Below are 22,351 nucleotides of genomic sequence, written 5' to 3'. Positions count from 1 at the left end.
TTTAGCTACAGCATATTACATTTCCTCTTGAAAAATTAAAATGCATAGTGTATTTGCTCTGGCATAAGTGTGCCTGGTTTATTAATTGTATTTATTAAATCTGTTCTGTGAAATTTTAACTGTTTGTGGTAGTTTGTAAATTTTGATGGCGTACTATTTTTATTAGAATTTTACTGTTAAAATGTTTGTTTTACACTTCTGTTATATGCTTACTATATTTTTTTTTCTATTACAAGCTACAGCATTTGTGTTCTTATTATCAGTACAGGATTAATTTTATTCCAACTATTCTCTTAAAATTGAGGGGGGGGGCGAGGAGCAAATATCTGGTGAACTGTTGAACAGAGTTTGAAGTTTCAAGAACACTAATAATTACTCCGGTCATTTCTGTCAGTACTTTTTGCTGCTCTTGAATAACTGCAGGGTCCTGTGGTACTTGGTAGAATTTGTATTGCTATCCTATAAATGTAATTAATATTTATGAGTGTATCAATGGGAGTAGTTTCTCAGGGTGTATTCTGAAGTTCTGTTGATCTATAGGATGGTTTGATTTAAGTTTAGACTGGGGACTACATATTCAAAATGAAAGTATGTAGTGAACCAACTGCAAGTTGCTTCTAAATAGTGATAGACTTTTTTGAAAAAAGTCTTTGGCCTACCTTGCACATTTATGGGCCAAAATTATCTAAGGAAACAACAAAAAATGCATAGGGCAATATAAATGTGCAATATAAGCAATTAAATATTAATAGCAAAAGTAGGAAACCCATTAGCTTAAAATGGTCATGATCCGGATTCAGTGGATTAGTTCTGGATAATATATATCCTGCATATTAATTTAGTTTTCAGATAGTCTTTGACGTGTTTGCAAACTGTACCTTTTCTCCAGAAGGTCCATTAACTAGTCCCATTAGAGTAAGAGAAAAATCTATTTCCTGGTCTTTCGTGTAGGCTCTTACATGTAATAGGACATTTTGGTATTCCTGCTGAACTATAAATGCATGTTAATAATGACAAACGTGTTCATATGCTGACTGCAGTTTAGAAATTCATACACTGTGCGGAAGTGTTGTGCCTTAAGCTTTATTTAGACTATGTGAGATTCTCTTAATTTTTGTTTGTTACATTTGACAATAAATTAAAAGATTAAATACTCAATCTTACATGTATGGCATAAACAGTGCGAAAGACAGTGCTGTTGTATTTGGTATCAAATACTGCTGAAAATTCAGCAAGGTAAAGGCAGCAATCACTTATTCTCATGCTAATAACACATTAAGTTTTAATAAAAAATAAAAAAGGAGAGGGGGAGAGAGAGAGAGATATCTGCTCCTGGAAGGAAGATTTTTAAAATAAAAGGCTCCTCTCTTGTTCATTTTAATGTAATTGATAAGAAAATCATCTCTAGATTCACAGCACTCTGCACAGTGTACCAAGGGAAGGATCTGATCTTAATTATATTCATGATCATTTCTTGAAATAATTAGTCCTCTCCTGTGAGGAGCTGAGGATAGAGCATTGCGATGAAAGATGTATAAGACTTGGCGTTGAAGGGAAAAGGTGCATCTCTATTAGCAATGAAAAATATGGTTGTGAAACCATTAAGTTTTATTTCTGTTGTTGTAGTAGGGTGGATTTTACCATGCATTGATGTGTTGCCCCAAAGTACATACACTCCTGGCCCTCTTCTGTTGTTGACACTGAAGTTCTGAAAAAACATTGGGTTATACTGGGCTGTTGCTTGAGCAACATGCCAGCTTTGCACCTAGTTAGTTCAAGCTAAAGTTCAGGCTGCCAGTTGGAGGCATTTTACTCTGTTAAAGCCAGTGATGACTATTGGACTTCTCTTTAATTTTCCCATTTGAGCCATTCATTTAGATGAAGGAGCAAATAATCTAAACATTTTATTCCTCCTCTTGAATACCAGAGCTCTAAAGGCCTTGAGAAGCAACACTATCTTCTAACCTCCATTGTGATATAGAAGCGAATTCAGCTTCTCTGAACAAAGGGAGTGCATCACTGCTTCTGAGAACAGGGAGGAAGAGGGCTTTTTTTATACTGGAGATGCCTCCTGGATGTTGTGAAGTTTTGTGGTTTGCATAGCAAGGATTATCAGATGCAATTTCCTTCATAATCAATGCAATTCATACTCCTGTTGTCTTCAGAAAGAATTCCTTTGTTTTCACAAGAGGTGGACAAACTTGTGCTGTAGACAAGTTTCTCTCTGTCATCAGTTCATTTTAGAGGAATTTTAGACTGAATTACTCACTTGAATTAAGGGAGGTACCAATCATACCAGTATGGTTTATCTACCCTTTCTTCCCTCCATTTTTTATTCCCTGAAGAAATATAAAGAATTAGGGATATCTATTAAGATAGCTGAACCAATGTGGAATATGTAGCCTATGAAAACTTCAGCAACTGAGAAAAAGGTTGCTTTTTCTCAAAAAAAAATGGACTTATTTATTTCACCAAAAGTCTCTTAATGTGAGTCACCCAGGTAAGCCTCTTTGAAAAAACTTGTCAGCTCTATCATAGTATACTGAACCAAAACAAAGCAAATACCCTGAAGAGACCACTATCCTCTAGCTCATTGAAGATAAGGGTTCTGCAGTTTGGTACCATCTTTAAGCAATTTGTATACTCGCACTTTATTATGATATGCAACAATGTTGTAAGTCGTCATTTCAAAGATAATAGTTTATCATGTTGCACATCCTAATAATCTACTGGATAAAATAATGACAGCAAAAAAAAGAAGAGCGCCCAGGTTTTAGTTTGGTGATACAAGGGGAATTATAGATATCTGAAATTTGAATGAAAAGATACCTTTTTAATTCAAGGTTTCTAAATGTGCTGCCAGCTTTAATCCCCATGTTTGCTTCCCCAGGATCATCCTTTTGTACATTTCCTCAATGATCAAGAATATTCAAGCCTGACTGTGGACTTGCTAAGAGCAAGGACTTGGAGAAGCCCATTTAGCTTCAAAACTTAATCATCAAAACTTAAAAGTGTGTTGTTTGAATTTTGGTAATATGTGAAAGTCTCTACGCTTTTCCCCTCAAAACCAAGGTACCTGATAGATGAGTTAAGCCAGTGACAGTTACAGTTATTTGCTTTAGGTACTGTATGTGGATTTGCTTTGTTATAAACTTGGGAATGATTTATTGCATCAGCTTCAATTTAATATAGAAAACAAATTAAGTCTCTCTGGCTCTTGAATATTCTTCCTGGTCTATAATCACCACCACAATAAGCCTTAGAAAGTCTACTTAAGTCCTTGCTCCTTATTCTAGTCTCCTTCCAAATGCTTTGAAAATGAATAACAGATGCAGGATGAACTCTGAGTCAAATGACCAGAAAGACATATTTTCACACTCCATGGCGTAGTTCCATGATGTTTTGTCCTTGAAATGGAAGTTAGTCTGATTTCAAGAGCATCTGAAGTATATAAAGTTCATTTCAGTACTGTCATTTTCTGAGCCTCTGATACTAATAAGCAGAAGTCCCTTTAATGCTTATTTTCTGTTTGTAGAAGAGGAAGCTTTAGCATTTCTGAAATAATGTTAATCTGAAATAACCTGGTATTTCTTGTAGCTTTTTAACGTAGACATGCAGAATAATAGCAATAAAAGCTTCATTCTTGTGTAGACCCTGACTAATTTAAGATCACAATCTTTGTGATATGATCCCCTGGCAAAAATATCTCCTGAAAAGAGCCAGTCATGCCAAACAGTCATAGAATTGTAGAATCATAGAATAGTTTGGGTTGGAAGGGACCTTTAAAGTTCATCTAGTCCAACCCCTCTGCTGTGGGCAGGGATATCTTTCACTAGATCAGGTTGCTCAGAGCCCCATCCAATCTGACCTTGAACACTTCTAGGGATGGGGCATCCACAACTTCTCTAGGCAATCTGTTCCAGTGTTTCACCACCCTTGTTGTAAAAGTAATTCATCCTTATATCTAATCTAAATCTATCCCCTTTCAGTTTAAAACCATTGCCCCTTGTCCTGTCACTACAGGCCTTGGTAAAAAGTCTCTCTCCATCTTTCTTACAAACCCCTTCAAGTATTGAAAGGCTGCAATAAGGTCTTCCCAGAGCCTTCTCTTCTCCAGGCTGAACAACCCCAACTCTCTCAGTCTTTCTTCATAGAAGAGGTATTCCAATGCTCTGATAATTTTCGTGGCCCCCCTCTGGACCCATTCCAACAGGTCCCTGTCTTTCTTGTGCTGAGGGCCGCAGAGCTGGAGGCAGTACTCCAGGTGGGGTCTCATGAGAGCAGAGTGGAGGGAAAGAGTCACCTCCCTTGACCTGCTGGCCACACTTATTTTATGCAGCCCAGGATATGACTGGCTTTCTGGGCTACGAGAAGATGCATTGTCCTTATGTAGAAAACAAGCTTTTCTAAAAAATGGTTGCTTTTGCCTTTCTAATATTTTCAGAATAGCATCACGGAGATCCTCCTTATCCAAAACATGCCGCCTTCTCACCATTTGCCTCCTCTTGTATACTACATAATGACTTTATGGAAAATCAAACAGGACTTAAAAGGGACCAGAGTAAGTCTAAGCTACTGTTGGTCTTGGTTTTAAAATAGTGTGCTGTCTGGGGAGTGACTACATTTTTTTTCTTATTTGGTTTCTTCCAAAGAGATAGTAATGAAAGAGGGAGTTCTCAGGATAAATATTGGCTATTTTATATACAGATATGCCTTTGGTAGAATTATTACATCTCATTTCAGAAACAGGTAGAAATTCCCACTGTGTTTGTATCTGTTGAAGAGCTCTGGAAGTTTTACATTAGTGAAAACAAAGAATTCTAAAGAAATCTTGTAGTACTTGTACGCTCATGAGTAAAGAACCTTGCAAACTAGGGCAAGCATGCAAATTTTGCACTTAGCAGTATGTGAAAGAATACGTAGCAGAATGCAAAATGAGAACAGTCATTTCCAAAGAGAGAAACTTTGAAAAGGTCAGCATATATGCTTAACAAATGCCACTGTCAAAGACATGTTTATGAGAGCTCTGGCCTAAGAAAATAGAATTTTTGGAGAGAATAGAAAATCTGATGATTTTTGGTTTATAAGCAGGATGATGGCTGATAGTTTGACATTTAAAAAAAAATGTGAAATTACATCCTGAAAAAAATCTTTCATATTTGATCCTGCTGTGACCGGGTTTTGGGGTCTGAATGCACGTTCTGTGAGAACCCTAATGGTATTTCTTCACTCATTAGTTCTGACTAGATGATCTCACTTTTAGGCCGCAGTGTTTAACAATTTTAAACAAATATCTTTTCCCTACAATTTTATTTGAGTTTCCTCAAGGTGATACTGAAGTCTATCTGTTTTTTATTCATGGAACAAGATAATTCAATAAACGCTCTGGTGGGCCAGGTTAATGGTCCACCTATCCTGATGCTTATTGTATGACAGTGGCAACAGGGCATGCAATTTAGGGAAAGCACATGGGCCTTTCTGCATTCTGTGGTCCATTTCCCTTGTACACCCTTGGCATCCATCGTTTTGGGATTAGTGATGTTAGAGGGGACATCACTACCTGTAACCTTCACTATCTGTTTATGGATCTCCTGTCCATGAATTTGTCTTTGAGCCTGAATTATCTGGAAGTTAATCCTTTTGGTATTGTGGTTCAGGGAATGAAGTTGTTAGGTGTTTGCATTTCTGAGGCTTATCCTGCGTTCTGGTTTCTGAGCACCAAGTAGAATGAAAAGCATTCATAATGACTTCTGCTATGGTAAATAACTTAGTTTTGAATTGTTTGTGTTTGTGTGTTCAGTAACATTCCAAATATTCTGTAATTTGTATTTAGCTTGGGATTGACAGTGGTTTGGATGAAAACTTTCCCCAGTTACCCGCTGTCATAAGAAATTATGTCCAAACCCTTGTGTTACATGAAGACTTGTTCAAATGCTTATATGTAAGCAGGGTTGGTGACGTGAAGAAAGCCTTCATGAGTATGTATTGGCCAAAACCAAAACTCCTGAGATATTCAGTCCAGCCTGTCACTTGCTGCAAAATCTCTGGGAAAAACCTATTTATCTGTGCTAGCACTTCCCTCACAAAGCAAAGAAACACTGGTATGGTGGTAACACTTTTTCCAGTGCACAGTTCATATTTGGAGGATTTAAGGTAATTTTAAGATTCAGCAGTAGTCAATTTTTAAATATTAATCCAGTGTGAGACCTTACAGTATGGCAACTACATTGATTTGTCTATGGAGGTGAGGGAGAGTATCGACTTCCTTCTGATTTTAATTTGTTCTTTGTGAAGCAAAATTCTGTAGTTGTTCCATTGGAGAAGATGATAGAGATATGTATTTGTGCTTGTTTGCTTGATTTTAATGTTTATCTTTTACTATTCAAATGTTTCAAGCTTCTTGCTTAGAAAATGTAGTTAAGGAGCTTTGATAGAGAAGGATTGCCAAAAAGCATCCTACCTGCTTCCCCAAGTCTACATCCTTTTATTTATGATTGATGAAAATTCAGCATCTTGTTTTCACTTCTCAATATTACAACAATCTGGTTTCCTAAAATACCTGTTGCTCTTTCTCATGTTCTAGTCTAGAATATCAATTGTCAAACTGTAATCCCGTCAAATCATTACACAAGCACTTGATTTCTGAGGGGAAATTGTGCTAGCTCTAGTTACTGTGGGCTTTAAAGGTGTACTAAAAAAGAGCCGTTTTCCATATCAGTTCAAAAGTTTTGTCGATTTGGAATAATCCAGAGAAAACTTCACAACTCAAAGACTGTGAGTAATAGAAACAGGATGGAAGTCTGAAAACATAAAGTTATATCTGTTGTTTTGATTGCTTCTGCTATTATCTGATAGCTTGTGATTTTTAAAAAGGAAATGAAAGAGCTGATTATATTAATAAACTACAAAATAAGCTGTTCAGTTGATCCAGTATAGATCTCTCCAACTGAGGTATTTGTGTAGACATGGTCAGTGAAGAGTATTTCTAGGGCACAACAGATTTCATGCAGTCAGAATCTCTAAAAATAGATCAGATGAATCATGCTGTAAAGTGCGTCTCTAATTATAAAAGGGGCCTGTGGTGACTAGCTCAGAAGTGCTGCTTAGAACTAGGTGAGATGAATTTTGTCCAAAATGACTGACACACCAATGTGATATGTACATAAACCAAGTTTATGACATTTAAAAATGTATCAAGTTAGACCATTCAGGTAGTGAAATAAAATTATTAATGCCTCCATGTGAAGCACTGCAACGACCTCCCCAGGAATACTGCCTAGCATTCAGAGCACCCAGGTATAGGAAGCATGAACTTATTTGTAACAAACAGAGAAAGACTAGTAAAATGAATAGAAGGAAGAGGAGAGATTACTGTGAGGATACTAAAAGCTTTATTTCTCTTCAATAAAATGAAGGCCAAGAGAAAAGACCTGCTGCGGGGAGAGGAGAATTGCAAGCAAAGGAGAACAATAATTTAATCTGAAGAACAGAGCTGGGACAGGAATAACTGGCAGAAAATCAGACTGAAAGTTAGAAGATTTCTAGCCTTCAAAGCAGTAGTGTTCTGGAGAAGCCTCCCAATAAGGTTGTCAGGTTTTGTTTTTCTACACACGTCTAGCTGTTTGCAAGGTGGAAAATGATACATTTATGAAAGGGAATGTGAAACACGGTTGCGTCTGATAGCAGGAGCCTGGGCTTGATATGCCACCACTTTGATCCTAGAAGGGGATGTGTATGCATGACTGCACTTATTGAAGTGACAGTAATTATGCTGTAGATATGCCTATACTATCAATGTGAATATGTTGTGGTGCTTCTTTAAACTTGTAATTAATACTAATTGAGCTCTCAGAAGCTAAAGGGTTCCTTGTTTAAAAATCCTGTGCATTTGCTGAATATAACAACAGTTTACTAACTTATCCCATTTCTTGAAAAACTCCATGTTAATGAAAGGAAGGCACTATATGTGATCTGTTGATAACAAACAGCTCAGAGGCTTTCTTACTGCATAAACTAAACATCTTTTGCCAGAATAGTGCTTCTACTACGTGTGTTCTCCCTTGGTATTATATTTATTGTACTAGAAATGTGTTTATTGATTCATAATTTTCCTAATAAGTTCTACTAAACACAACTTTGTGTTTGCCGTGAAGATGTTAGTACAAATGAGACATCGTGCATAAATTCAAACTACACATTTTCTGACAATCTACAAAAAGAAAAAAGAATTTTCATGTGCTAAAATTCAGTCTAAAAAATTGAGTTGGTTGCTACTTTATAAAAGTAATAAAATTGTGGCTTTATTTGCTTACATAGCTCAGCACACAATTGAATGTGCAGCTAGCAAGGGAGTGCCCCCAGTTTGTAACATTACAAAAGGCTGTGGGGCCTGCAAAAGAGAAGATGGCAGGGGAGTAAAATAATTCACCTTCTCTGTGGCCTGCTCCCTGCCTGTGTCCACTGCAACCCTTGGAAAAGCAGGGCCTGAGGGCAGGCCCCGTGCTGGTCCACTGTTCAGACAGGCCGAGTCGGGCGAGCAAGGGGTCAGGCACTCTGCCTTGTGGTACCGGCTTATTTTCTTGCTTAAGCTGCTGATATATGACAATGCCCATAAATTTGTTAACCTGTTGAAGTTCACCAAGCCGTGAAAAAAAAGGTTCCTCTTTTTTGTCTGTATATTTTGTAATTATGGGATATAACATTCGTCTTTCTTTGAAATGGGGTTAATTTTAGAATAAGCAGGTGAAACCCAGAGAATCAGCTAGTTTATTGTGTGAGTCCTGTATCCGTGTTCTGACGCACTGTATCTCTTCCAGGTATACAGCTGCTTTCCCGTTTCGCAGCAGGACTGTGTTTGCCGCTTCACAAGCCACAGGTAAGCCCTGAGACTGTTACCCAATGTCTCAGTTGCCAAGTCACCGTGACTGCGGGCAGTGCTGCTGCTCTCCATCCATGCCAGCTTTCCCCGGACAGAGTTAGGAGACACTCTCTCTGCATTTGAAATGGCTCCCAAGGAGCGCAGTCATGGTGCTTATCCTCACAGCACAGGGCTGCCAGGGTGCGGGGCCGGCCAGGGACAGCAGCTGGGACAGCCCCCTCGCCAGCACTGGGCCTGGCCGAGCAGGTGTCCCTCAGGCCGAGGCCTAGACTCCGGGCCCCCAGCAAGGCCAGGCTGGGCCCTGCTGTGAGGGAGGCAGGGTCAGGCCCACCGCGGTGGCTGGCACCCACAGCCCCAGCCCGTCTGGGGTGGTGCAGCAGGGCCCTGAGGCTTCCTCTGGCTGGGATATAGCTCAGCACGGGCAACACCAGAACTGGGTCTGAAATCTCAGCACCGTTAAATGTGATGGGAGTTTTGCTATTGTCATCTTCACTCAGATGAAAATTTCCCCATGATTTTCTAAGGAAGGTTAAATAGCAATCCTCTCACTTGTGGGAAGGCTGGGATCACTATGATTCAAAATATTTTTCCTTACAGATGTGACTAATTAGTTCACACCTTTCATGGAGAGTGACAGTGTTTCAAATCAGAATGTGCCATTGGACCATGTAGTTTAAACTCTTTTAAGTTTTTATATTTTGTGCCATTACTCCCTTGTATTTTGTCTTTGAAACAGGAAAGGATTTATTTTTTATTTAATCCCCTATTTATCTTCATAGCAAGAGTGATTAATTCCTGAAACAAACTGTCCAAAATTGTGCCTTTTACCTGATTATATTTGACTAGCTTCAGCTTTGAGCCATTGTTTTCTGCTGGCACTTATAGATGGTAGTTGTTTTCCTGTAATCACTGCTATATATTTGTTCAAGTCAGCTAAAATAGATCTGATATCTCTTCAGATGTCCACTGTAACACATATTCTCCAGTATTCAGTTCTTGTTGCTCTTCCTTCACCTCTGTCTATTTTTCCCATATCTTTTTCCAAATACACAGGAATTTCTAAACCTTACTGTAGGATCACTACTGATACTGCAGCTGGAGGAAAAAGCAGTTGTCTAACTCCTACTTTACTGGTCCTTTGAACGTTGCAGGGTTGTGCTAAACTCTTTATGCTGGCACCTTATGTTGAACGGTGGATCCATGTGCTTACTCTGCCCACTTCAACAATGACTCATTCAGTTTGTCTTTCTGATCTAAGGATGGATTTTGGGTGCGTGGTTGTTCACACAGGTTTGCATTCTCCACTTAAAACCATTTGGCTAGGTTCATACTAAAAATTCCTTGTTACCTTTACTTTTCTTCTTCCTTCAGATGTTAGGAATAACTTACTTTTGTGGTAGATTGTGCTCATACTTCCAGCTGATGTGAATGTGCAATCTCAGAAGAATATCAAGCCGTAATGAAAAGTTTATGAAAAGGTCTTTTGAATTATACCATATTTAGAGATTGTCTTCAGTTCAAATGACATTGATTTGGGATGGCAGGCATCTAGTACACATCCATGTAAAATGGACTTACTTTTTTGGTTTATGTAGAGAAGCTGGTTACGAAAAGCGAAATATTCAGGAATATTAGCCATAAGTGTGAAGGACAAGTATGGCTGCCTGCTTAACGTTGAATTAGTAGAAAGTAGTCATATCACTGATTCTTGAAAAGCAGTAATTCACCAGTGTATTTTGACTTGAGCAGGTAATAGAGGCCTAGTTTTCTATGAAATAAATTGAGCTTCATTGCAATGGCACTCCTAAAGCCAGGCTTGAAGGCAACACTCTTTGGCCTTCCTTCACTTTCCTCCTCTCTCTTCCCAAAGGCTTCACAATCATAATTTCTTTCCCTCCTGCTTGCGTTTCCTCCTTTTACTATGAAACTTTTGTTAGGTCTTGGTTCCTTTCTTTCATTTTTTTATGTGTCTGAGATCAGTTTCTTTTTTGCTGTCCTTGTTTTCTCTCAAACTTCTGTTTGTCCATAAAATCTGGGTAATTTTTTTTGCTTTATTTTTGTGGTCTTTTCTTTCCATCACTGTACTTACTTATTTTGTGTATCTGGAGAAAATTCTGCTCTACTTTGTCTTTCTACCTAAAAACTAAAATCATGAAACAAAAAAGGATCTGAATCTGTGCTTCTTGGATAGTGGAAGCCAGCTGTCCAAACAGACTGTGTATTTGGTCATAAATTTAATGAAATATGAGTGTGTTTTATGAATAAGAATGTGCATTTTGCTATTTTCTTTGCAGTCAGCATAGAGCTGAATATAAACCCACTTAATCATTCTGAATACTAATATTAATAGAATAAGAGTGAAGTCCTCTTTCTGTAATACAAGACATTTTCTTTAGGAAAATTTCTTTAAAAAATAAGGAGAAGTTAAAGAAATAAAAAGCAAACAATAATCTTTTGGCTGGATCTATGGATGAGTCGCTCCTAAAGCTGGATATCCTACAGAGCAGTACTCATCAACCAGATTACGTTATTTTTACAGTGCCTGGACTATGCTGACGAAATCTTTCCTGCTTTTACTGGTAGAAGCAATTGTTAGCTCCCACATTAAAGGCAATTTAGCCTACATGTAACATAGTATGTGCTGCCTGCAATATTTTTGCTGTAGATGATACCCTCAATTTTTCATAAGTCAAGAAGTCTGCACACTGTATTTTTTTGTCAAACAATTATGCACAAGATGTTTTTCATTTTTTTCCCCTTCTTTGGAGTCCTTTACTCATTTGGATTACTAGCATATATTGTAAAAGTTTAAGTTTATTATGCAATTGAAAGTTACCCAGTCATTTCTGCTTAGGAATAATTCTTGGAAAAAGACAATGACTGGAAATAACATCCATATTTCTCAAATTTGATGAAATTACAGTATACAGGAAAAATAACAATATGGGATGATACATGTTTTAAAAAAACCATGTAGGATACACGGATCAAAGTTAAGCTTAGCTGTTAGTAGTGAACTTTATCCTTCAATTTGTCATCAAATAGAAGGAAACTGGAATAGCTGTACATGTTGAAAAAAACAGCATTTCCCTGTTACGGAAAAACCCAAATATAAAGAATGCCATTGTTTGCCGCACATGTGGCAACCAGTCTGGTTTATATTAAGTTGAAGTTACTGCCATCTGGTGGGGAAAATAGTATTAGATCACTACAGTTGGACGCAATTCTGTTAGGTTACCTTCTCTGTATGTATGTGAATATTGTGTGTGCCTGTGTATGTATGTGTGTGTCTATATACACACCCCTATATAGAGATAGATATAGACCTATCTCTATATAATATTAGCATTTGGGGCTGATTTTAAAAGAATTTGAAAACATTCAGTAATACAGAATGGCCTGCTGAATCAGAGATTAGTCAAGGGTATAAAAATGTGTGAAAGAAAATGAGGAAAATGTAAGAGGTAGAGCAGATAGATGTGCAAAATGTATGCTGTGGTACTGCCAGTGCACCCACACTTCTGGCCTAGATTAACATAGATAATCATGTACAAATCTTGTCCCCAGAATGTTTCTTTGTACTTTGAACAGCTGGAGATTTTACATTTTGTGCAGTGTTTTGTGTAGCACTTCCTGTTTTAGAGATGACCACTAATTATTGTTGCAAAAACATCTGGGCTAGCTCTGTCTTAGTGTTCCATTTTTTACTTAGATTTTCTCTTTGGTGCAGCAAGTTTGCTGCTCCTTGAGTCTTGACATATACTTGTGTTAACTATTGTCTGATTCTTGAAGGATCAGCTCAGTAGGAATGGATTTATATGATTAGTGCATCAGGGGAGTCTGTGGGGCATCTTACACATATAAAATTAATTAGGTTGTTTTCTCAAGGAGCTAACACTCATGTTAGATGTAACAGTGCAGTGAATGATAGTCAAAGTGGTAATAGAAGAAGATTCAGTTGTGGGAGACAGTGTTAGATACCTATTGTCAGTAATAATTGCGCGGTAACCATATGAGAATAATAACTAGTATCCAGAACTTGTTCTTATTTCATTGTTATAGAGTCTGAAGACTCCAAACAAGATTAGGTCTGCTTTATGTATAAATACTAAATAGGCTTTGCCCTTGTCATATGCTGTGTTTTCTTCTGGTAGAGAACATTAGAAGTGGTCCTTTGCTTCCAATCTACAGAATAAATTGCCATTTTGTCTACTAAGAAGGCATGTTTTATTACATTTGTATTTTAACTGGCATCTTCTCATGCTAAGAGTCAAAGAAAAGTTAAGGGGATCCAAGAGTCTCACGAGGTGCGTAGTCATGCAGTCAAATTCCCAGCACAGCTGTGTTGTCCAAAGCCCTCCGGCTGAATGCTTAGCCTCTGATGGGAGCCCAGCCTTTATCAGTGTGCAAGTGCTGAGGTTGGCTGAGGTAAGGCTAGAGGAGGCATACCTGGCTTCAGCATTGCTCAGGCTTGACCATCTCCAGGCCCTCAGTGGGACATGATTAACGATGAGCACTAGGCACAGGACTTGAGTGGAGTTGAGGCCCCTGGACAATGAGTCCTGCTAATTTCAGGTCACTGAGGAGACTTGCTTCAGGCCCTTGTGTACATCATACCTTATGCTGAGCTGGACAAGCAGAAAGGGATAACTTTAAAGGGATAACTAAATGCTGTCATCCTGTACTTTCTTACAAGAGGTATATTATTCTGTTGACATTCTCTCCATTGTCTTTTTTGGGGGGGGACACCATTTTTCTTCTGTGGAAATGTTGCTTTGGTGGGCTTTCTAATGCTGTAGTCTACAGCAACATTTTGTTTTTTTGACTGCTTACTGGCCTCAACAGTGACATCTCAAAGAGGCCTGTTGAATGCTGGTCTGATTGCATGTTACATTCCTGTAGACCAGCTAGCTTGAATTGCAGCAGCTCACTTGGCTGGTGAGATTTGGGGTTCTGCTTCCTATATAGGGGGAATTTCCATTCCTGTCCTATACAAAGCAGCTTATGAGATTCTTGGTCTGTACATTTACAAAGTGCTTGGTCAAGTCTGGTTTGTGTGGAAGCCATATTCTTCTTGCTCTCATAGTCATGAAAACTCTGTTTTCAAAACAACAGTGAAGGGACCCTACAATTTTGTGAATTCCTTCATCCTTGAATCTAATTAAGCAAAAAACCTAGTGATATTGACTTTCTGTACATCTCTTAGATGTAACTGAATGGGTTAAGCATGGTTGCAAAAAAAGATATTTCTCATCTCTCATAATTCTTGTTTATTTTGTTTAAAATTCTTTTTCACTTGGTTGGTTTTTGCTGCCTGTTGTAGTTTTTTGTTTGTATATTGTCTTTTTCCTTTTTCTGAACTCTCTAGGAGTCAGAATGCTGCCCAGATAACATCTTTCAAAAGGAAAACCATTGACCTTGTAATCCTGTCATTCTGCTTCTAAGACTACATTGCACATGCAGGTGTCTGATTTCTTCATAGGTTTTAGAGGAAGTACTTTTTCATGACTTTGCAATGTAATTCCCTAATTGTTTTTCAAGGAGACAGACATTTTTCTCACAGTAAGACTCCTACTGGAAAGGTTTAACAGTAGGAGTTAGAGCGCTGGGTGGTACAGGTCCACATATTACGGAAGTGCTTCAAACTCAAGCCCACAGCTTGAATCATACAGTGCAAAGAGCTCTCTCTGACTCGGTTGAATTTGCACAAGACAGAAAAGTGGAACAACTTTCAGAAGGAAAATAATCCCTGGTTCCCTCTTCCAGCCTTCAACTGTCAACATAAAGTTTACTTTGTGTTGTATGACAGAAATACCTAAGTTGATTAGGTCTTGGTTACAAAACTGGCTGCTTTTTCTTTTCACTACTGGTGATAAAATGACCAGCAGTTAACCATGCTTTGAAATCCTGGTGACACTGAGATGCTAGCTTTCTCAAATATCTTCTTTTTGTCTGCCTCTGTGTCTTTTTTTTTTCTTTCCTCTCTTTCCCCCCACCACCTATATAGCTTCACATATTTACTTATAATCCCCTGGGATTAATAAGCAGTTTGATAGCTAGAAGGTAATTGCTCTCTGTGCTTAGAGTAACTGAATTGTAAGAGAAGCTTTTGTAGTGAAAGATGACATAATGCAAGACAAGGTTAGAAGGATGTATCTTCTGAACCAAAAATGACCATCTTCTAGACAGTCTGTTAAGATGGGATAGAGTTTAATGTTACATGATATGAATTATACATCGGAGTGTGGAATGCATTAAAGTCTCTCAAATTTCAGCTTGTTAAATCAAAATTGATTATAGTCATGTCCTTACTCAATGAGAAGTTGATACAGAAATGAGCGAGTCCAGCTTTTTGACTTCATTATGCAGGAAATCAGAACAGAGCACCATAGTGATCCCAGCTAGCTTTGAAAACCTATGAGGATGTGGATGCGCCTCTCCAACAACAATCTGCTAGATGTGATGTTTGTATTTGATATTTGAATCTCCATCCTTGGAATTGTCCAGGACTTGACTAGACAAGCTGCTGAGGAACCTGCTCTTAGACCTGCTTTGAGCAGGGGAGCAGATTAGGTGGCTTCTAGACATCCCTTCCAAGCTCATTTATTCTGTGATTCCATGATATGAAATCTAGGCTTCTAAAGACAAGATGCTCCCAAAGAATAGAGATTTCATTACAAGATCCTATTTCATATCTCGAGGGTGATGAGTGGCTGAAGTTACTTTAAAAAAATTGCCTTAATTCTGAGGTAGAAAATCACTATAATGAACTCAAGTTTATGCACACTGGAACTTTTTATCACCTTTATAAAGCTTGTCTCCTCAGCGTTTCTAAGGACTGTTTGGGGTGGTGGGAGCCACTTCCTATGGAAATTCAAGTGCAAGGCACAATTCTTTTATGTATCTTTGTCTGACACAAACATAGAAGTATGTGTATGCATTTATTAAAATGATAAAATAAAAGAAACCTTATAAAACCATTATATTTTACACTTAATTTCCCCCTTAGGGAAAGAGGAAATAAACCAACTCTGACAGACACTACTTCTAGCTCTTAATGGACTACTGAGGGTACTTTGATAACCTGGTGCTAAAGGCGGTAAAAAGACTATACCTCTAATAGAATACTAAATATTTTTAACAGTGCTTTATTTGCTTTTCAAAGCAAAATAATTTAAATATTTATAACTTTCAGACTGCCAGTACTGTATCTTAAAATCCTGTGTCTTAGCAATCTGAAGATCAGTAAAATGCAAACAATACTTTCTGAAATTCTTGTGCCGTCATCTCTGCTTCAGAGGGAACACCCTCTCTCTGGGGTAGAAAAGTAATTTAGTCTAGGACACTAAGCAATTTTGGCTGCTCTTGAAAAAATACCTCAAGTAAAACAAACTTTTATGAACTTCATGCCATTCTCATTCCTACATACTGGGGAAACTTCAAAACTCAAGTTATTCAGAAGTGTTCGTTAGTTGAATTCAAGGACTACTTTTTAACTTGACGTCATGTTTTCTACAGATGTGTTTAGATTACCTTTGGGGAAAAATCAGTTTCAATAACGTGCCGCCATGTTGATATTCGTTTTCCTGGTGTGTTGTCCTTCCATTTAGAGAGGGATGCACAAATGACTCACAAGAAAGCTGACCCATCATATCTTTGAATTTAGTCTCGACTGATAATAAGCAAAGAAATGCCAATGAGCTGTGTAGTGCTTAATTTATGTGTAATATAATTTGATCAGCTGCAATATGAATATCTTTTGCAATGCGTAGCCAAGATAGACTGAGCTACAGTTATCATTCAGTATTTTGTTGTCATTCAGTTTTTGGATTAACCATGCCACAAATGCAGAGCCAGTTTGGGTCCATACCTCAGATCTCAGTACTGTATTAATGTGGTTGTATCAATTATAAAACCAGCTTAAGTCCACAAACAGATTAGCTACTTTCATGCTGCGTAGAGCTCTAACTAGTAAACCCTGTATGAACCCAAAAGGCTCCGTGCAGACCTAACTTGAATGTCCCTACATCACTTATCCTGGATGAGGAACACAGAAAATGTATGCAGAGGCAAGTCCAGCAGGTATTATCTGTTTGGACTCAATGTCAGCTGTCTCAAACCCACAGTGAATCTATCTGCAGTTGCTATCACTTCCTCCTGCTCCATTTCCGAAAGGTCTTATTAGGTCAGGTGTAGCAAACATGCAAGCACTGAGAGGCAGCACCGGGCTAGAGCTGGTAAACTCCAAGAGATCAGACTTCACTGCAATGCCTTTCCTCTGCACACCCTAAACAGCACAAGAGCACGCAATAACTTGAGCACAGCACTGAACCCACGCTGGCAGAGTCTATTTGAACTGTATGGTGCCTGGCCCTCCAGGAAGCAAAGGCTCAGAGCAGCACTGCACTGTGATTGATGCAGAGCTTTGCTGCATCACAGCCAGCTGTGTGGAGCTACATCTCGGTCTTGGCATTCTCTCTAAACCTATCTGTATTACCTCTCCACCATTCCCCTTCCCTCCTCTTACTCTCCAGCCCCTCAATCCCCCCCAGTTTTGGGGGAATCCAGGCTCCTGTTAACCTTGAACAACAGAGAACTGATGATGCTGCAGTGAGGAGGTAACCAAGTGGCTATAGTAATGCAGCATAATAATAAAATCCCTGTGTTTTTAAAATCTATTATTGTTAAAGGATTGGTTTTAATTTTGCCTGATTTTTAGTTCTGTGTCTTAATCTAGAATGGTCTTTATGCTTCATATCAGTATTTCATTTATGTTCTGCTTTAAAATTGCTGAACAGAAGATATAGGTTTACTTGTAATGTCTTTTATGCAAGTTATATTATGGCAGGGCCTATACTCATTTTTTCCGGGTTCTTACTTCCCTTCAGATTATTTAATTGCTTAGTGGTGTTCAGAATGAGAATTGCCTAGATGAACATTTAAAATATGCAAGCCTTACTTTCCCTTATGTTTTGTGTTGTTTTGTTAAGGAGTTTTCGAATCTTCTGCACCCATGTTGGAGCAAATGTACTGGTTCTCTGGAATTGAGTTTCAAAAAGTCAAAGGCAGTTAGACACCTTGTTCGGAGTGTGTCTGATGTGTTGGATTCACAGCTGCATGTGCATCTGCTCAGGAGGGGGCTGGGGGTGGGGGGGACGGTCTGGATCCCTCGGCACCAGCTACCACTTCACATCAGAGATCCCCACAGCATGTCAGCACATCTCCTTGTTTGGATCAGCCCTGTACTTATCCCCCTGGAAGAAATTAATGGGTGACTGGTGCCCTGGACAGCTGGATCCTCTTCCTCTGCCTGCCACACCACTCAGGTCACGTATATACTCTATGTACATATTCCTGCTCGGATAGATCCCTATCATTTGTTCCTTATTTCCAGGGTACTTAGGGGAGGTACTTGTGGCTTCCAGTGCAGCTTCTGGGAATTCTCACAACTCCAGCAAAAGACAACAAGGGAAATGTGTTTTGAATGTACAGAAACAGATAGTCTGAAAAGCATCAGTCTGTAAGAAGTTTGTTTTGGGTATGCAAAATAAACTGGCCTTGATAATTCTCTGCCAGTTAAACTGAAACAATGCTAATGGCACTTTTCCACACAATGGTCTCATATATGTACGTGTTGAGTTCTTTTAACTAAAGCGATGAAGGTTTGTGGAGTGCTTGGATAGTATAGTATTTGCCAAAGAAACAACCTTTCAGAAATTAATGTCATGATAAGTTTTAGGTGATCTGAAAAGTACCTTTATTAAAGGAGATAAAACATTGAGTAATGAGACCAAAAAGATGTGCTGAAAGGCTACTTAGACAATGACAACTGCCCTTTTTGAGCATTGGCCATTGTCTGTTCAGATTATAAATTATATGTTGTCATATAAAGACTGTTTTGTAATGAGAATATTAACCACGACTTGCTGTTTAGGACTGTTTTTTGGTTTTAATATGCTTTCATAGTAAAATATCGGTATATATTAAATATATATTGATGCGTGTATATACCAAATAACAAAACCTCACATTTTGAAGCTACTTTGAGGTTACAAAGTTGAGCACCAGAAGATAGCCTATAAATACATGCACATACACACATCTGGAAATTAATATGCAATATATATTTGAATTTTTTTAATATATTGAATGTTCCAATGCACAACAATTTTTCTTCTCATGGGTACTATATTGGCACTCAAACTTGTATACACTTTCTAAACGTTCTGTGTACATAAATATTGTTCCAGGATCCTTTGGAGTCAGTGGTTTTGATCAACTTCACTAAGCAGGCTTCATTTTGAGAATCTTTTTAGAGAAATGATGGTTGAATATGATGTCAGATGAAAATTTGGGAGAAAATTTTGGGAGTTTGTTTGTTTGTTGTCTCCTTTTAGAGCTTTCAAGTCTTCCAGGAAGGTTATGTTCTTACTGAAAGTTTTAGTATTTTGATTTCTGAATCATCTTTAAAATTTTGTGACTTAATTCAGCTCAGCATAGTTGTAGTGCAATGGACATCAGTAGAATAGCATAGTGAAAGGCACTATTAATTTAATTTTAGAGTGGTGTTTTCAAAGTCAACATGATTATGCATATATATGCTGTAACATCAGCACACTATCAAATCTCTACAAATAAATGCCTCATCTCTTTTTATTGTGTGTTATGCCTCATCCACTGGCATATATCAGAGATATCATTGTCTTATTCGAGAATGATCTATGTAATTATTATTGACATGGCATTCCAATTTTGCAAAACCAAAACGAAGACTGACACACAAAGTAGGTCGTGAAGAAAAATGAGGAACCATTAACAGAGTTGGACATTAGGGGAAAATTTGAGAAATTTTATAACCAAAGTAAGGTGAAAATTGCTAACTGGCTGTGTAACTGGTGTGCCAAAGTGTGTGAATTACTCATCTTTCCCTACTTCATTTCATTCACAGAAAGGTCATAGTGCAGAAAGGACATTTTGATTCTTTGTCTGATTTTGCTGAAGAGCTGTTTTCAACTGAATTTACAAATCTAAAGGCATACAGGCCTAAATGTAATCTAAATAAGAATTAAATGTAGATGAAAGAGAACATATAGTTGACCATGGCTTAACGTTTTAAGCAGTCCGAGCATCCAGCTGGCACAGCTTTTCTCTCATTTTTTGTAGTTATGGTACCTAAAACTTTTGAAGAAAAAACAGCCATTTTGCTGAGAGAGGCTGTGGTGGGAGCCTGAGAAAGTGATAGCAGACCAAAACATCACATAGTTAAAGGTGCTTTTACAGTTGTTTCTCCCTAGCACAATGGGAAGCAACACAGTAATGCTTGTTCCAAAGTGTACTAATGCAGACTGTCAGCATAGACCACTCTGGAGATCCACATCAGTGAGACCTTGCCCTAAGGGGTGACCAGGGAGTTAAAAAGAAGGACAGCATGAACTCTTGGGCTAGGAATATTATCTTTGCAGCAAAAAACTTGGATGTATTTGAACATATAGGTTTGTCAAAGCCAGAGAAGAATGCCTTGACATAATTGAGAAATTGTATTTTGGGAACATGGGACAGGCATTTGATTGAGGATGTAGGTGGGAAAGGCCATACATACAGCTGATGACATAGAGTATCCTGCCTGTGAAGACACAGAAGGAAATTCATGGGTCCTGTCAGTGCAGGCCAGATGTTAAAGGTTTTAGAAAGATTGAAAAGCATTTTATGGAAGGGACTTTTGTGAGACAAAGTCTCAAAATTTTGTTTTAGCCATACCCAGTTTGAGTTGATGGCCAGATGTTCATAGAGAGATAACAGAAAGGTAGTATGAGTTTAATTTGGATAAAAGGAATGCTACTTCTAAAAGATTAAATAGAAGGGGGGATGGCATGAGCATGTGAGTTGTAAGCTGTCTGTCTCCATGTATACTCTACAGAGATGAAATGTTGTGTATGTTTTCTTTTTCAGTGATGTGAGTGACATCTAGTTCATTTTTGATTGATCTACTTGGAAGCCAGGTAGAATTTGAGAGACATCTAATAAGAATAGATTCATCAATACTTGTTGTATAAGCTAAGAAGTATTTACACTGACTAAAAAAAATCCCTTTCTTAATGTTAGGAAAACTAGACAAGACCATTGGAGTAAAACTGTCTCCTTGAGGAGCAGATGCTATTACAAAAGAAATTCTGAGTAACTGCTAATGAGAAAAGACATGAGATAGTTTGTTTCTAAGCCTTATGGTATTTTTCCATTTTGCTTTGCAATCATCTTCATTCAGAGTTGTTGGGGAATGGTACAGACAGTGATATGTGGGTCAATACTTGGTGGCAGTTTGAAGGAAGAACAGAGCAGGTAAGTAGCAACCCGATTTACAAGTCATTTTGTGTTTTCATGTAGATAGGCAGTCCTGGTCAGAATGGGAAAATTGGCTGGTACTGACATTTATTCAACCCTTTCAAATGAAGTACAAAAGATTGCTGTTTTTTTCCAGACGATGTTAGTGTAAATGTTAAAGAAGAGTTGCTTGTCTATTTTCAGCAAAACTAATTTTCCAGATCTGAGCTCTGTTGGCTTCAGTTATTGGAAGTGCATACCAGATAACCACAAAAAGCACAAGAATTCAGTGTTTTATAAGAAATCAGTTAGTATTCATTTAAATGCATTTGGTTTCATTTAACTATATTTGAAAACTTTGAAGCTGAGGCTGATAGACCAGTACCAAACTTTGAATCTTGTTCATCTGTATTAAACATATATAAACTATATAAACAATTTGGGTCACTTTTTTTTTCCTTTCCCCCTCTCTCCCCCACCCAATAATGATGGCAAAATATTCGGTCCTGGCAAGAATGGGAAGATTACTTTGTTCCTTGTTATTGCTTGACTATCCAATTCATTCTCAACATCTAATCAAGTATAATATTCCACTGTAGCAAAGCAAATAACAGTTTCAACTGCTTCATTGATGTTTTTGTGTTCCTTACATTTAAACAGATTTTCAGTATGGTACCTTAGAAATAACCGGGGTTAATTTATGCAGGTATCCTCATGTGGCTGTTCAGAAAGTAACTGAAGTAGCTAAGGCTATGAACTGCTTTTATAGCCTCCGTTTGGTTTACAGAGGTCTGTTTAAAGCAGTGGGCAGTGCCAGCCAGGATGCTCTCAACTCAGTAATTATGCGGAGGTTGGCTCTCTAAGGGAAGTAGTATAAAGACCATGTTGAAGACACAATACAAACTACGAAGAGTCAATTTAAGATGTCAGCTGTAGGTAAAGTGTTTTTTAATTTGCTGTGTCACTGTGCTGTGATATGATATACAATTTAGTGGGGTCACTTGCATCCTAGAGACTGGTCTTGGCATTGGTTGTTGTAGGAGTCAGCCAGCTGCAGTCACCTGCAGTAAGAAAGAGGAAAAGTCTCTTGGCTGTTCTGTGTGTGGGCATTAAGGACATAAATACAGAGACTGACTGACTGAATGGCAGATGTAT

The 22,351-nt window shown here is 38.1% G+C and overlaps 1 long non-coding RNA gene across 3 annotated transcripts in view; it reads left to right on the top strand.

Moving 5' to 3' along the window:
- LOC128145097 (uncharacterized) overlaps positions 1-22,351 on the top strand; it is a 245,604-nt gene that overhangs the window by 93,508 nt on the left and 129,745 nt on the right. For all 3 annotated transcript variants that reach the window (XR_008236346.1, XR_008236344.1, XR_008236345.1), the window contains one exon: positions 8,817-8,875. This is a non-coding gene — a long non-coding RNA (uncharacterized LOC128145097). The remainder of the gene's footprint in view (positions 1-8,816; positions 8,876-22,351) is intronic.

The sequence above is a fragment of the Harpia harpyja genome, chromosome 8 (genome assembly GCF_026419915.1).
Source record: "Harpia harpyja isolate bHarHar1 chromosome 8, bHarHar1 primary haplotype, whole genome shotgun sequence".
In the NCBI taxonomy this organism is placed as follows: Eukaryota; Metazoa; Chordata; class Aves; order Accipitriformes; family Accipitridae; genus Harpia; species Harpia harpyja.
Note: the sequence above shows the minus strand (reverse complement) of the source record. Positions and strands in the feature narration are given on the sequence as shown.